Source organism: Alosa pseudoharengus, unplaced genomic scaffold (assembly GCF_046254945.1).
Source record: "Alosa pseudoharengus isolate Yale_2024_CS ecotype anadromous, Long Island Sound unplaced genomic scaffold, YU_APseudo_1.1 YU_APseudo_1.1_scf_11, whole genome shotgun sequence".
Lineage (NCBI taxonomy): Eukaryota > Metazoa > Chordata > Actinopteri > Clupeiformes > Clupeidae > Alosa > Alosa pseudoharengus.
The window spans coordinates 41,378,371-41,393,588 of record NW_027468576.1 but is presented as its reverse complement, the minus strand read 5'-3'; the positions used below and the strand labels follow the sequence as shown (position 1 = coordinate 41,393,588).

Sequence of the window (15,218 nt, the reverse complement as noted above, 5' to 3'; positions counted from 1 at the left end):
CCTCAACTTTACCAATTAAAATCTAGTGACCGTGCTGTCAACTAAAGCAGACATCCATAGACCGGACGACATTCAATTTGCATGTAGATAGTTTCGATTGTATATGCAATATTTAAAGTTAATAGCAACCTCCTCACATTCTTATTTCTGATTTAAAATTAGGCTACAATTTAAATGGACATTTTAAACACTATTTCTCTCGTTTTCTACCTCGCTAACTCCAAAGTAAAGGCACATTCTTCCGGCTATTGCGCAAAAGCGTCTTGTTCTGATATAACGACTATACAATACAATATAATACAACAATACAATATAACGACTTGAGTTATTTGCTGTTTACATCGGAATTGACGTCCACAGTGTTATGGACCCATTTGTCTGCAACGCAACGTAGCCTACAACTTTGTTTTTAGAAATACAGGAACAGCTTACTATGCTGACGAATGCGCAACATGCGAGAATTTCCCCAAACTCTCAAACTACTTTTCAGTAGTCATTTCCAACATTTCAAGCTGATGGTGCTCAAAATGCAACACAACCGTGTTCAAAGCAGGATCTATCTATCTAGATACTTTAGCAATGGTTGAGGGAGGCATAGAAAAGTTGGAGAACCTGTGGCCTAAAACAATATTGGTGGTTGCAGGGTAGATTTGAAGTGAAATGGGTCGCGATGGTCTGTCATTTTTAAAAAGTGGGTCCCCAGAAAAAAAGTTTGGGAAACACTGGTATAGGCTAACCTACTGTTGTTGTTATTTTATAGCCTTTTGCTATACTGCTCACTGCTAGTTTTTGACAGGAGCTCGCGATATCGCTTTAAAGTAAGCTACTTGGGCTCATGCAATCTGTCAAACCCTGTCCAGTTGCCTATGTGGTGCACCCCTCTGGCTTATACATCCAGTGTTTATCATAGCTAACTGTATCTGGATGTGTTGCTATCAGAGCAAGATGTTAGAGATGGCGCATGGCATGCAGTCATGCCTCGTATAAAAAAAATAAATAAAAAAAACGCTATTTAAGCACCGAAATCCACGTTGCTATTCGATGCAGTTACTACCGTTTGTGTCGGCACCGGTGCCATATTAGAACCGTGTTTCGGTGCCCAACCCTATTCTTGAGATATTAAGGAATGAAGTAATACGTAAATCATGAATTAATTCATGCATGAATTCATGATAATTCATGTACCCTTACTGTGTTACCAAAGGATGCTATGCCCAAAACACACACACCCATGACTGATTAAAATACACACCCATGATTGATTAAGAAACACACCCATGACTGATAGGAATATATACTATATATATATATATATATACAGGAGAATATATACTATATACAGCGGGGAAAATAAGTATTGAACACGTCAACATTTTTTTCAGTAAGTATACTTCCAATGAGGCTATTTGCATGAAATTTTCACCAGACATTAGTATTAACTCAGATAGTCCACCCATATAAAAAAATCCAAACATTCAAGTCCATAGGTAGAGTTATGTGCAATAAAGTGGAATGACACAGGAAAAAAGTATTGAACACGCCTGCTGAAATTTCTTAAATACTTTGTGGAAAAGCCTTTATTCGTAATGACAGCTTCAAGGTATTTCCTGTATGATGAAACTAATCAGTCAGAGTATTCTGGTGTGAGTTTGGCCCATTCTTTTAAACAGATAGTCCTTTAATATTGAAGATTTCAGGGGTCCCTCTTGTAAATCCTGATCTTTAGTTAACTTCCAAAACTGTTCAATTGAATTGAAGTCAGGGCCTTGATTTCCTTTCTCTGAAACCAATTGAGAGTTTCCTTTGCTGAATGGTTAGGACCATTGTCCTGCTGGAAGGTCTAGCCATGTCTCATCCTCATCATCCTGGTGGATGTAAAGATTCTCCCAGAAAAAAATGACTCCATTCATCATTCCTTCAACTGTATGAAGTCTGCTAGTACCATGAGATGAAAAACAGCCCACACCATGATGCCACCACCTCCAAACCTCACTGTTGGTAGGGTATTTTTAGGGTGATGCACAGTGCCATTTCTCCTCCAAATATGGTGTGTAGTATGACATCCGAAAAGTTACATTTTTAACCAGAATACATTCTCTCAGTATTGCATAGGATTGTCCAAATGTTGTGTGGCAAACTTTCAACGAGGTTTGACATGTTTTTCTTCAGCAAAAGAGTCATGCGGGATGAGCGTGCGTAGAGGCCATGGTGGTGGAGTGCATTACCTATGATTTTCTCTGTAAAAATTGTACCTGCTGCCTCCAAGTCTTTCTGGAGCTTTCTCTGAGTGGTCCTTGGATCTTCGGCTACACTTCTGACTATCCTTCTGACTTCCTGGTCAGAAATCTTGCAAGGAGATCCTGTGCATGGCCAGTTGATGATGCATTGATGTTCCTTCCACTTGCAGATAATGGCTCCAATACTGCTTGCTGGATGATTCAGAAGTTTTGAAGTGCATCTGTAACCAGTTCCATTGATATGTTTTGCAACAATAAGGTTGCAAAGGTCTTGGGAGCGCTCTTTGCTTTTGCCCATCATGAAATGTTTCTTGTGTGACACCTTGGTAACAAAAAACCTTTTTATAGCCCACCAGTATGTACTAACCCAGTTTATATCAATTTGCACAGATAGGAGGGATAATTTCTCTAAATACTTATAGATTCCAGTTTGTTCCTTGCCATTCCTTGCCTTTGTGTACTGCTTCAATGTGTTCAATGTGTGTTCAATACTTTTTCCCTGTGCCATTCCACTTTTTTACTCATAACTCTACTTTTAGACATTAATGTTTGGATTTTTATATATGTGTGGATTACCTAAGTTAATACTAATGTCTGGTGAAAATTTCATGCGAATAGCCTAACTGGAAGTATACTTACTGAAAAAAATGTTGACGTGTTCAATACTTATTTTCCCCGCTGTATATATAAACAGGAGAATATATACTATATATATATAAACAGGAGAATATATACTATATATATATAAACAGGAGAATATATACTATAACAGGAGAACAACCTTATTGCGCCATGCGCCCAGGTTTGATGACACAATCAGGCCAAATTAAATTATTAAATGAGTGAATGTGGACTGGCCACGCCTTTAATGTCTATGAACTTTGCACCTCTGACCATCCGTTTCACACACACCACGCATACACCACGCACACACACACACACACACACACACTGATGGCCAAGATAAGGCCTTAAGTGTGTTTCGCTGTGTACATATCACACAGTTTCACAAGAGCTTAATGGCAATGGAGAGCTTCACAGTTCAACTCTGACCTCTTGTGTCTGCAATTACCTGCATGCAGGTAGGAGTTGAAGGTGTAGATGCATTTACCTGCATGCAGGTAGGAGTTGAAGGTGTAGATGCAGTCCTGAATGTCAAAGGGGAAAGTGTAGATGTCCAGATTGCAGGAACTGACCACCCTCACAGGGGCCATGTCAACCACTGTGCCATCGCTGAACACATACACGTAGGAAGTGTCCGGTCCAGTGTTGGCCTCCATGCTGACGAATACACACACACACACACACACACACACATACACACACGCACGCACACACACACGCACACGAGTACACGAGTACACGCACACACACACACACACAAACACACACATGCGTACATACACACGCACACACACACACACACACACACACATACGCACACACACACACGCACACATACACACACATGCGTACATACACACACATATGCACACACACGCACACATACACACACACACAAAAGAGATAGCAGAGGATGAGACTTTTAAGCATTTTACGGATATCTCCTCCTTAGCAAAATCATATGTGGAGAACATGGCATTAATCAATATTGTTGCTAAACGCATATTAATAGTATGTTAGTTAGTATTAATGTTCCAATGTCAGTTCAAAGTTTTTGATACTGCATTAGACAGCAATGCAGCAGTTCACACTCACAATTCACTGATGACGATATCTGGTGTCCAGAGGTTCACTCTGGGCAGAGAGATTTTATCCACACCACACTCCTCTACATCCCAGCTCACAAACTCATTTTGCCAGCTCTTTGTAAATGAAACACAGATCTACTAGTTTACAGGAAACAAACACTTCCCCACATCATTCTCAACAAATAAAGATTACAAACAGTGCAGTTGCATACACATGCTCACCAAACTGAGCCAAATGAAGGTTTTCAACAGCTGTGCCTTTTCATCCTAGAGATAAATAATCAATAAATAATATAACATTTATGACATTAATATGACTTTGCCATTTCATGGATTACATTATTTAGCAAACTGTAAAGGTTGACTTACTACATCCAAGATGCCATAGACTGTGAAAAATATCTCGACCACAGTAGGACTGGTCAGGTGCTGGACAGGACGGACTGCGCTCAGGTTAAAAACACTCTGTCCGAAAGCAGCCAGCAGTGACTCTGTGTTCGGCTGGGTGCAGTTCAGACCCACAGCAGCCTGAAAGACCACACCTGAGAGAGACAAGAGTAAGACCACACCTGAGAGAGACAAGAGTAAGACCACACCTGAGAGAGACAAGAGTAAGACCACACCTGAGAGAGACAAGAGTAAGGTTGCAAGGGCTACAGTCCACTAGATCCACTAGATCAGGGGGCAGCCGTGGCCTACTGGTTAGCGCTTCGGACTTGTAACCGGAGGGTTTCCAGTTCGAACCCCAACCAGTAGGCACGGCACTGAGCAAGGCACCTAACCCCTCACTGCTCCCCGAGCGCCGCTGTTGTTGCAGGCAGCTCACTGCGCCGGGATTAGTGTGTGCTTCACCTCACTGTGTGCTGAGTGTGTTTCACTAATTCACGGATTGGGATAAATGCATAGACCAAATTTCCCTCACGGGATTAAAAGAATATACTTATACTTAGAGTGGGCATCGCTTTCAAATGACCACTTCAGTCACGCATTACGATGCGTGAAGCTGCGTGAAGCTTTAGTACCACTTTCAGCCACTGTGCGTAGCACTGCCACTGTACATCGCTCTGCCTGCCGCCCCTTCTGAAAAATAAGGAGGCTACCATTAAACATAATTGTTGCCGAGAGTAATCCCAGCCTACGAACTCAATAACAAAATAAATCATGCATAATTAAACATTACCTTGATTTAGGCTACTTGGGTATGGCTTAAGGCTACGCAAATCAAAACAGTGTCTTGATAATTGAGCCAGTAGAGAAATAACTGTTCAGAATTAATCTGTAGCCTTGGGTAGGCTTCTGCAGAAAACAATGTTGTTGCCGATTTAATACTATCTGGCGACGTTTTTAACAGGCTACGCAATAGAGGCTTAGACAACTATGACCCATGTTTTGGTTTCGTAAATTAATTTGCCCTACTTCTTGATTGCAATGTAGTCAATTGACTGCTTGACATGTCATTTTTATTTTTCTGTACAATAAACAAATACTGCTTTATGCCGCAGAATACATTCATATTTGGCTGACTTCTGCAGACGCGCAAAAAAACACTGCCAGGCATATTTTCGTTTGCCGTAACCCGACCGACCCTGTCAATTTAGAACCGACCCAAATATTTATTTTTTTCCCCTTTTAGTCCCTCCGACTTGCCGGTTGTAAACTTGCGTTAAGACCGACCGATTTTTTTAACTCTAAACAACTAATACAAATAAAATACTATTTATTTTAGTAGGCCTAAGTATTGTGAATATAAATTGCCTACATGCAAACGTATTGCATTTCGTCAGATGTCCGAGTCACGCATAATGTTTGAAAACCACTGGCTCGTAATCACAATAATTTAACACACGACAGTTGGATACTTCATCATGTTCCCATGCCTACATTTTTGGTGAGTAGCATAGAGATTGTTAAAACAATAAAGTATGGCTCTCCGTTTGGGACATCGAAAACTTATATTTTTAATAGGGTAGACTACCGTCGGAGATGCTGACTTGCAAAGGCCTCGGGATAACACGTTATCTCCACTATCATCAGTCAATGCCCCCTTGATCAAAGTGGGGAATGAAAGAAAAAGTTTGAGAACCACTGGCTTAACAAGTTACCTGCAGTCCAGAACACACAGAATATTGCAACAGAAAGTTGCTTTTATAATCAACTACTATTTGTTCCAACAGCATTCAAACAAAGCCTTTATAAAAGTGAAAAAAAAAGTTATCCCATAAGAAGTAAAATAAAATACTGTTACTGTAGTAACTGTATCCCAAGCTTCAGCTCCCCACGTCTGTGACAGGCAGACGTGACACCGCTAAATTCTCAGCTTGTTTATACCCCACACTGCCACACAACGCGTAAGACCACTAGGCCCATCACTGTGGGGTGCGGTAGCGTACTCTCTGGGATTTAAGTCAAGCAATATAACCATACAAATGTTTCAAAATGAGTAATTTCGGCTTTGTCTGAACTGGCCATTGTAGGCTACGTAAAAAATAAACAAGTAGGCCTATCCCCTATCCAATGATATCGGCAAATGTTTGTTTTCCAAAGTAAGAATTTCACTTCACCATGCACCTTCGACAATTAATAGCTCATTACACTTATGTTACTGTTGAACATAGACCTAACTGGTATCATTTATTATATCATTATATTATTCTGTGTCCTAAAAACTGGCATTTTATGGCATTGTGTCATGTAAGGTCATTGCAAAATCTAGAGAAATGTGTGAGGTGCTCAGCGGGGGACAATTGAGACACACATTGGATTGTGTTATTACTTGAACATTCCACACTATCCACAGCAGTGGTATCGGGGGCAGGAGGATTACTGTTAGCGCAGGCTTTATATAAAATTCTTCAACACAAAAATGGCAAACATTATGGATGACATTGCTCCATTACAATTCAAGAAAGTTAAGGACAAACAGAAAGCACCATGGAGGCAAAATCCAGCAGTTAAACTTCTAAAAAGAGAGTGTAGGAAGACTGAAAGAAAATGGCGTAAATACAAACTTCAGATCCACTATGAAATCCATAAAGAGATGTTCCGCACATAGAACTCTGAAATATGCAAAGCAAGACAGTCCTTTTTTTCTAACATTATCAATTTAAAAGTTAAAATAACACTCGTATTCTATTTTCAACTGTTGATAAGTTAACAAATCCCCCCTCACAATTAGCGCCTGAACTTCTCTCAACTAATAAATGCAATGAGTTTTCATCTTTTTTTAAAGGTAAAATTTACAAAATCAGACTCAACATATCTGCTCAATTACAAATTCAACAACCTGAACTTCCAGCAACAAATAGAGGGAAACTAAACTTGATGTCAGAGTTCAGCTTGATAGGCTACGAAACACTTGAAAAAACGGTACAGAATCTTAGCTCTTCCACATGTGTCTTAGACACTCTGCCTACCAATTTCTTCAAAACTGTTTTTCACCTCATAGCGGCGGATGTCCTTCAAATTGTAAATGTATCACTGCTGTCTGGCACTTTTCCTAAGTCACTGAAAACAGCTGTTGTAAAGCCACTTCTCAAGAAGAATAACCTGGATGCCTCCATGCTAAACAATTACAGGCCCATATCCAATCTACTTTTTATTGGCAAAATTATTGAAAAAATAGTCTTTAACCACCTTCCTAACATCAAATGGGTATTTTGATTACTTTCAGTCTGGTTTTCGGGCAAATCACAGCACTGAAACAGCTCTCATTAAAGTTTCCAATGACATACGCCTCAACACAGATTCAGGTAAAACATCAGTCCTAGTGCTACTGGACCTTAGTGCAGCATTTGACACTGTTGATCACAATATTTTACTACACAGACTAGAACACTGAGTTGGATTTACAGGCATAGTTATCAGCTGGCTAAAATCATATCTACAAGAAAGGAGCTTCTTTGTTGCCATCGGAAACTGTACCTCAGCACCAACGTCCTTGACCTGTGGTGTTCCCCAGGGGTCGATCTTGGGGCCAATATTATTCAACCTCTATATGCTCCCACTTGGACAAATCATCCAAAATAATTTGATTTCATATCATAGCTATGCAGATGACACACAAATTACTTAGCTCTGTCACCAAACGACTATGGCCCTCTTGAGTCTATGTATCAGTGTATAGAACAAATCAACACCTGGATGTCTCAAAAATGTCTTCAGCTGAACAAAGAAAAATCTGAAGTAATTATATTTGGTAAAAAGGAAGAAAGACTTAGGGTTGCCACTCTCCTTGACACAAAAGGGTTGAAGGCAAAGGATACAGTTAAAAATATTGGTGTATTAATTGACAGTGATCTAAATTTCAACAGCCACATGAAAGCGATAACTAAATCAGCTTTTTACCACCTCAAAAATATTGCCAAACTCAGAGGGCTGATGTCAAAATATGACTTAGAAAAACTCATTCATGCATTTATCTCCAGCAGGGTTGATTACTGCAATGGACTGTTCACAGGCCTTCCTAAAAAGACTATTAAACAGCTTCAGGTGATATAAAATGCAGCAGCTAGGATTATAACAAAAACTAAAAGAACTGACCACATTACTCCAATTCTTAAGTCCTTGCACTGGCTTCCAGTAAGTCACAGAATTGACTTTAAAGCACTATTGCTTGTTTATAAATCAGTAAATGGAGCAGGACCTAAATACTTGTCAGACATGCTTCAGCAGTACACACCTTCTCGTCCTCTCAGGTCCCAGGTGAAAAACCTGCTAGTAAAACCCACAGTTAGAACTAAACATGGTGAAGCAGCTTTTAGCTGCTATGCGGCTCAGCTGTGGAAACAACTTTCGGATGACATCAAAAAGGCCCCAACTGTAGCCAGTTTTAAATCTAGACTTAAGACCAAACTGTTCTCAGATGCTTTCTGCTAACTGTGCCGAGTTACAAATTCTGAATCTGCCTTGATAATTATTCTACCTTGTCTTTTATTACTTTTTTTACAACTTTTGCCTTTGTTTTTGCTTACTAATTATTCTTTATTTTTAAATTATTCTACATTGTGTTTTATGTTTTCTTTTTATTATGATCTTTACCTTTTAACTATTCTTTGACTATATTGCCTTTCTATGCTTTTATTTGTTATTATTGTTTGGTTTTGTTTATGTAAAGCACATTGAATGACCTCTGTGTATGAAATGCGCTATATAAATAAACTTGACTTGACTTCAACAGAAGGCCTGCCTCGAATGCAGGCTTGCCCAAAATAAAGGCCTGTGGTTTGCGCAGCCTACAGTAAGTAGGTTAAATAACAGACCCGCCACAATGTGCGGTATGATGATTTTTTACGAGCAAGATGTTTTTGGTGCCCTACGCGCACTGCATGTTCTTAAATAACAATGATCATCAGTAGGCTAATATTCGACCATTATTTTGTGTAAATGGGCTATGCATTGGGTTAGACACCAGGGGCCATATTCACAAAGCCTTTTATCTTACCACTAGGAGTAGGCTACTCCTAAATAGCAATAAAAGATTTTAGCTACAGTGGGCAGTGCTTCGACTTGGCCAGCTTCACTCGTGGTCCGCGCGTGGGATCACGCGACTTTAATTTGTATTATTCCAGTGAGACGCTGCAACAACCCAAACAACCTGTAGATGGCTCAAGTGAGCAGGGTGTCTCGTAAAAAGAAATGGAGCCTGGAAAACCCTACACAGACTTCAGTACAGACTTTAGCAGACTGGTTTAGAAATAATTTAATAGCCAGAAATATGCCTGCCCTGCCCTAATAAAGAAATATTTGGTTAACTGCGAGTGAATCCCGTTTGCAGCCGTAGAAGAAACGCAGGACAAATTAAACATTCTGGTTTTCTCCCCGAGTGCAACGATGATAAGACAGACATCATTTGGACAAAATATAGAGCATATTAACCTCCGTTGCTCAGCCAAATGCCTTCCTGTTACGTCCTGTTATCACAGGAGTTACAGGCGATAAACGATTTTTGATGGTGACAAGTTTACTTCATTAGCGTTTTTTTTTTTTTTTTTTATTATTAAAGAGTGTTTTTCATTTAAAGGTTTGACTTCGTGCTTATTCAGTAGAGCATTTAGTGCTCTCCCCAATCCCAGACGTTCACATTGCATGTTTGTTTGTAATGGATGCAACCGCGAGATAGGCTATGCGTTTGACGGCAATGAGTTGTTAACAGACATGAACCAAGACATATAGCCCAGCAGCAATCTAGGGACTGTTCGTTATTTATTGAAGGGGCCACCGGAGGAATTTTGAGTGCTTCAGTTGGAAGTTGCATGACCCTCTCTTGCCTGCTAGAAATTGTTCAATGACCCTCCGACCAGAATTGTTAAAAAAGACATGACCCTCCCCTGCCAATTGTCGCTGTCTTCCGCCACAGCCACACACTGTGATAACGTTCTTAAATCAGTCTTTTCCGTGAGGTTGCATGCTACCAGTCCTTCCTTTTCAAATGTGTTGTGCCTGTTTGGACAATTTCACAAATAATCATATGTGATTAATAATATGACAAATAATCCCTGTGCACGGGGACCGAAACAATGCATGCCAACTTTTTCCGTGTTTTTTAACTTTCCCCCGCTGTCTTGCCGTTTTAATGTTTTCCCGTAGAATATCCCATATTTGAATACTCTCATAACAGCCCTGCCATCGGGCCTGTCTCTGTGTTGCCCTGTTGCTACCCCTTGCCCTTCCAACGAAACAGATGTCTTCAAATCATCGTTTTCCTTGCTTGAAGGCGAACTTAGAGTGATGTTAACCTATTTAAGTTTAACGGCGTGATTGTCGTGAGAGCACGATTCATTGGCGCTTGCATGTTCGGCCTTATGTCTACGTGCGCACCTGAGGCTACTCAGCTACAAGAGAAAGAATTTCCCCTGTTTGTATGTTCACTCCAAGTTCGCTATCATAACTTACCAACTCTGTACTGTAGACCCTAACTGGCTATTTATATTTTTCTGTGAAATAAGCAAATGTATTTGTTCAACTTTATGAAGCAGAATTACGCATAGGCTACTTGGAACATAACACATTTGACAAAGGACAGATGTATGTTGCTAGTGACAAAATATTAACTTTCAGTGTTTTACAATGTCTTTGTCATGGGGAAGTGTTTTTCCCCATGCATTTATTCTAGGTTACTGTCAGTGACTGGGGTTCACTCTTTATTACGACATCCCGTTATTACGACAACCCTCTATTACGACATACCGTTATTACGACATGCCTCTATTTAGACATGCCCCTACTCCGACTTTTTTTAGTACCGCTATTCCGACATTACCAATCCTCATTTTCAATTTATCTCAGTTCCTGTATCCTATCAAATTCCAACATCCTAGATGCATGGATGAGTCATGTCATCTGCACTTGCAGCTACATCAACAATCCACCCGCCATCCACTCCAAACAATGTTTTTCGGCACACATTTCAGTCAAAACCTTAGGTGATTTTGAAATCATGACTGGCCCTTAAACATGTTATGTCTTTTAGGAGACAAGTGTTTATGTTTTTGAATGAGCCTGGTAAATGTTTAGATGTGTCGTTTCGTGTACCGTATATGGGGAGCACCTACATGCTTTTTGCTACTACGGAGAGTTTGAAGTGTTTTGAATGTGGGGATATAGGCCATAAACGCTTCGCTTGTCCACACCATGTGAATAAATGTTACACATTATATGTAAAACACAGGTAGCTCTCCTCATTTTATTCTCTAAGCTCTCAGGGGAAAACGGTCGGAAACTCCATGCATCAAACAAACTCTGTGCGTGCAGGCCACCTATATTAGGTAATTCATTAATGGCCGTCAATCAATGGCCAATTGCGCAAAGACGGGCGGAATTCTTGCTCCAGTAGCCTAAACCACTTCAGTGAACGTTCAAATAACCCCCAGAGTTCAGTGTCCATCGGGGTGTTCAAACTGGGTGTGCGATATATTCAAGTTGCTTATATTGCATTTTAGAGGACAATGATAAAGCCATGTGCAACGCATTTTGGCTTGCCAGCAGGTTGGATAAACTCAATTTACTACACAATAATGTAGGCTAGGAATATATCTTTTATATGTCATGCGTGCAGTTGTTGAATTGCACATAACATGTCTGTATATTTATTTAGTCTTCTTTCTCTCGACTCTAGGCTAGCGCATGCATTATCATGGCCCTATAATTGTGCAAAGACAGGCGGGATATCCGACGCTGCTTTTACAGTAAACCACTTCACAACGAACGTTCAAATAACCCCCAGAGTTCAGTGTCCATCAGTCCCAACATTTAGAAACATAATCGAAAAGTCCAAGCGTGAATTGGGTGTGTTTTGATTTTGAGAGAGACTGGAGAAGGGCCGTATGTCTCACAGCAACTGCGATAACCTTGTTTCTTTAAGGCTATCCTAACCTATCCACATCTAATGAGGGTCGGCGACTATCCAATACCCAATACTATTTGCAATACCCTCGATATGCATATAAAAGTTTAGTTTATGGCCGTTCGTGTGAGTAGGCTACAATAACTTAATTTTGTAAATTTTACCAAAACGACTGGTTTCGCCTTGCAGGGTCACATTTCATTTGTTGTCTTATCTTTTTTTATTTTAAATCAATTCGTAGGTATCTATACTTAAGTCTAATTACCACCAGACACAAATAATCATCACCTAGGTTAAATCTTCTCTCTCTCTCCAAAATCTCTTCCTCTGAGATGCACGCGCTATAGGCTATAATTTAGACTACCCGACATTTTAAATGTGACTCTCTAATCAACTTGTTTTAGCTCTTAAACACGAAAGATATGTATTGAACATTGATGTTCAACGGAGCTGGTGTGTGAGGCGCACTCTTAAAGACGCGACTAACCTTTCGGTTTCATTCGGTTAAAGGTCTCATTCACTGAGAAACCGTTTAATACTTGTTACTTTCGAAATACTATAGCTCACTCCAAGTTGCATATGCATGCTGCACGTGAAAATGATCTTCTACCCCCATTGCCCGCATTAACCAATGAAAGAAAATACACAGAAAAACAAGCGAATCAGAAAGAGCCCTTCCCAATGACGCCGAAGGGAAACTGATTATTCATGGCCTCGCCCACCTTGGCTTGTGACCGCCTACAGGAAGACTGGAAGATTTTGCGGCTAGGGGATTGTCTCTCTGCAGCTAGTAAGAGCTAACAGCAAGTTGCTAACATGGCGGAAAAAAATCGTGCCTGTGTTATTTGTGGCAATAACACATCAATGTTGCATGTCTTGCCTTAGAAACAAGAGTTGAGGAAGAAATGGTTCGGATTTATCGTTGGAACACCACCACCGAAGTAGTGCAACATTAGTTCTGTGTTCCAATCATTTCGACCACATTCACTGCCTACAGTTAGAAAGTGGTTTTGCATCGATGTTCTGAAAACCTGGTTCTGTACCGTCATGACGATCGACCACCAGGCTCACAGGCTGTAAGTACAAACAAACTTTTCCACCTAACGTCTGTTACAAAATAGCATGTTCATATTCTTCACGTTAGCATGCATGAAAAGGGTAGGCTACAAGCTAGGCTTAGGCTAGCCTATATTACAGGAAGCTACACCAGGCAGTGTTTTGTATGTCTTCCAGAGCACATCCTCATGTCAGTCTACACAGCTTTCTAGCCTACATTAGGTCATCACGTTAAGCAAAGGTTTGTGATCTAACTTTTATTGTTGTGCTAGTTAGTTTCTAGAAGTCTTTTTCTAGTAGGCTAATACAGGTTCTTATGTGCTCGTCAATGTTTGGGAAAGTCAATTCATGGGTTTCTTCAGGTCACTTTCCACAGGTGTATAAAATCAAGCACCTCGATTATGAATGCAGACTGCATGGTGCTTGATTAATACACCTGTGTAAATGGACCTGATGAAACCCATGAATTGCATAACAGATAGAATTGATATTACCGAATGTCTTCTTGTGGGTGTGCTACTTAGTACATCATACACCTTACCAGTCACTAAAATATTTTTGTTTCCATTGTGCCAGTACAGTTTTGTGTGAGATAGTGAATGTCCTGTGTACTATTAGTATCTTGTAACTTGACAGTAATACACATTTATTTACTTTAGGTACCCAAACAGAATACTTCATGAAAAGTATGAGTATTGATACAAGCACTTCGGATACACCATGGGCATGGGGGCCTGCTACCTCTACTGCCATCAAGCCTGTTCATCCAAGGCCAGCTACAAGACCTCGGGTTGATCAAGAGGAGGAGGAGGATGAAAGCGACATCTCCACAATAACACCTATGGCCCAGCGCAATCAAAGAGCAATGTAATAGAATCATCACAGCCAACGAATGTGTTTTGTGTGTTGTCCCTTCGGATCCCCAGGACAATAGAAGCCGAAACAACAACTCAGACCTTTTTGCCTAAATAATCCCAGCACCATCTTACAAAGGATCTGTAGGCCAGATGTCTGCATCGTCTGGCAAAAAGAGGACATTGTTAATTCTGTGCATAGTTTGGATGTTCTTGTTTTGTGTTTGCATTATTTTAATAGACTGCAATATTACTATTTGTCAGTGTTTCACGGACCACCTAGCAAAAAAAAAAAACAGTAGACCTACTTCAACAGTATATTACACAATAGGCCTTCTCACTGAACCACCTTGATTATTGTGTTTGCACCTTGCTTATGGTGTCAGAGGATTCATATGATTTAAACTGGCATAGGTTACATCAGTGTTGCAGAACTGTTTGGATTTAAATACAAGTTGGTTCAATATTGCAAACAACTCATCTATTATATTTTACCACATCTACTTGTGGAACACTTGAGAGCTTGCGGACCACACTTTTGAGTACCACTGCTGTATGTAAATATAATAAAGTTATTTATTGAAAATTGATTTGTTTTAGGAGTTTCATCAGTTTTTGTCCCTTTTAAGCTAAAGGTTTATCTTACCTTTCATATCTTCTGTCTCACAGAGGGCCATAGTCGTCATAGTCGAATGTTTAGTGCATTTTGAAGGGAGTACATTATGTTAAGGCAGACTGGTTCTAATCCTGGGTACAGGGTCATACAGACAACAGGGGTACGGGTGTTGCCCATTTTTCTAACCACATGAGCAATCCCCTTACGAAAAAGTAGTATAGGAATCTTATAGTATTTGGGACAAAATATTAAAGTAATCTTATAGGAATAATTGGGACATACTGTAGAAGTACTACTAATAACTATAATATTCTGAAACCGCTATAGTTTTTCTATAGTAGTCTTATAGTACCTATAGTATGTCCAAATACTATAGTATTCCTATAAGATTACTGTAATATT

The 15,218-nt window shown here is 39.9% G+C and overlaps 1 long non-coding RNA gene across 1 annotated transcript; it reads left to right on the top strand.

Annotated features, from left to right (window-relative positions):
• Window positions 1-13,542: 13,542 nt before the first annotated feature.
• Window positions 13,543-14,790, top strand: LOC143116546 (uncharacterized). Its single transcript, XR_012985837.1, has 2 exons — window positions 13,543-13,587; window positions 14,006-14,790. It is a non-coding gene; the product is annotated as an uncharacterized LOC143116546 (long non-coding RNA).
• Window positions 14,791-15,218: the final 428 nt, after the last annotated feature.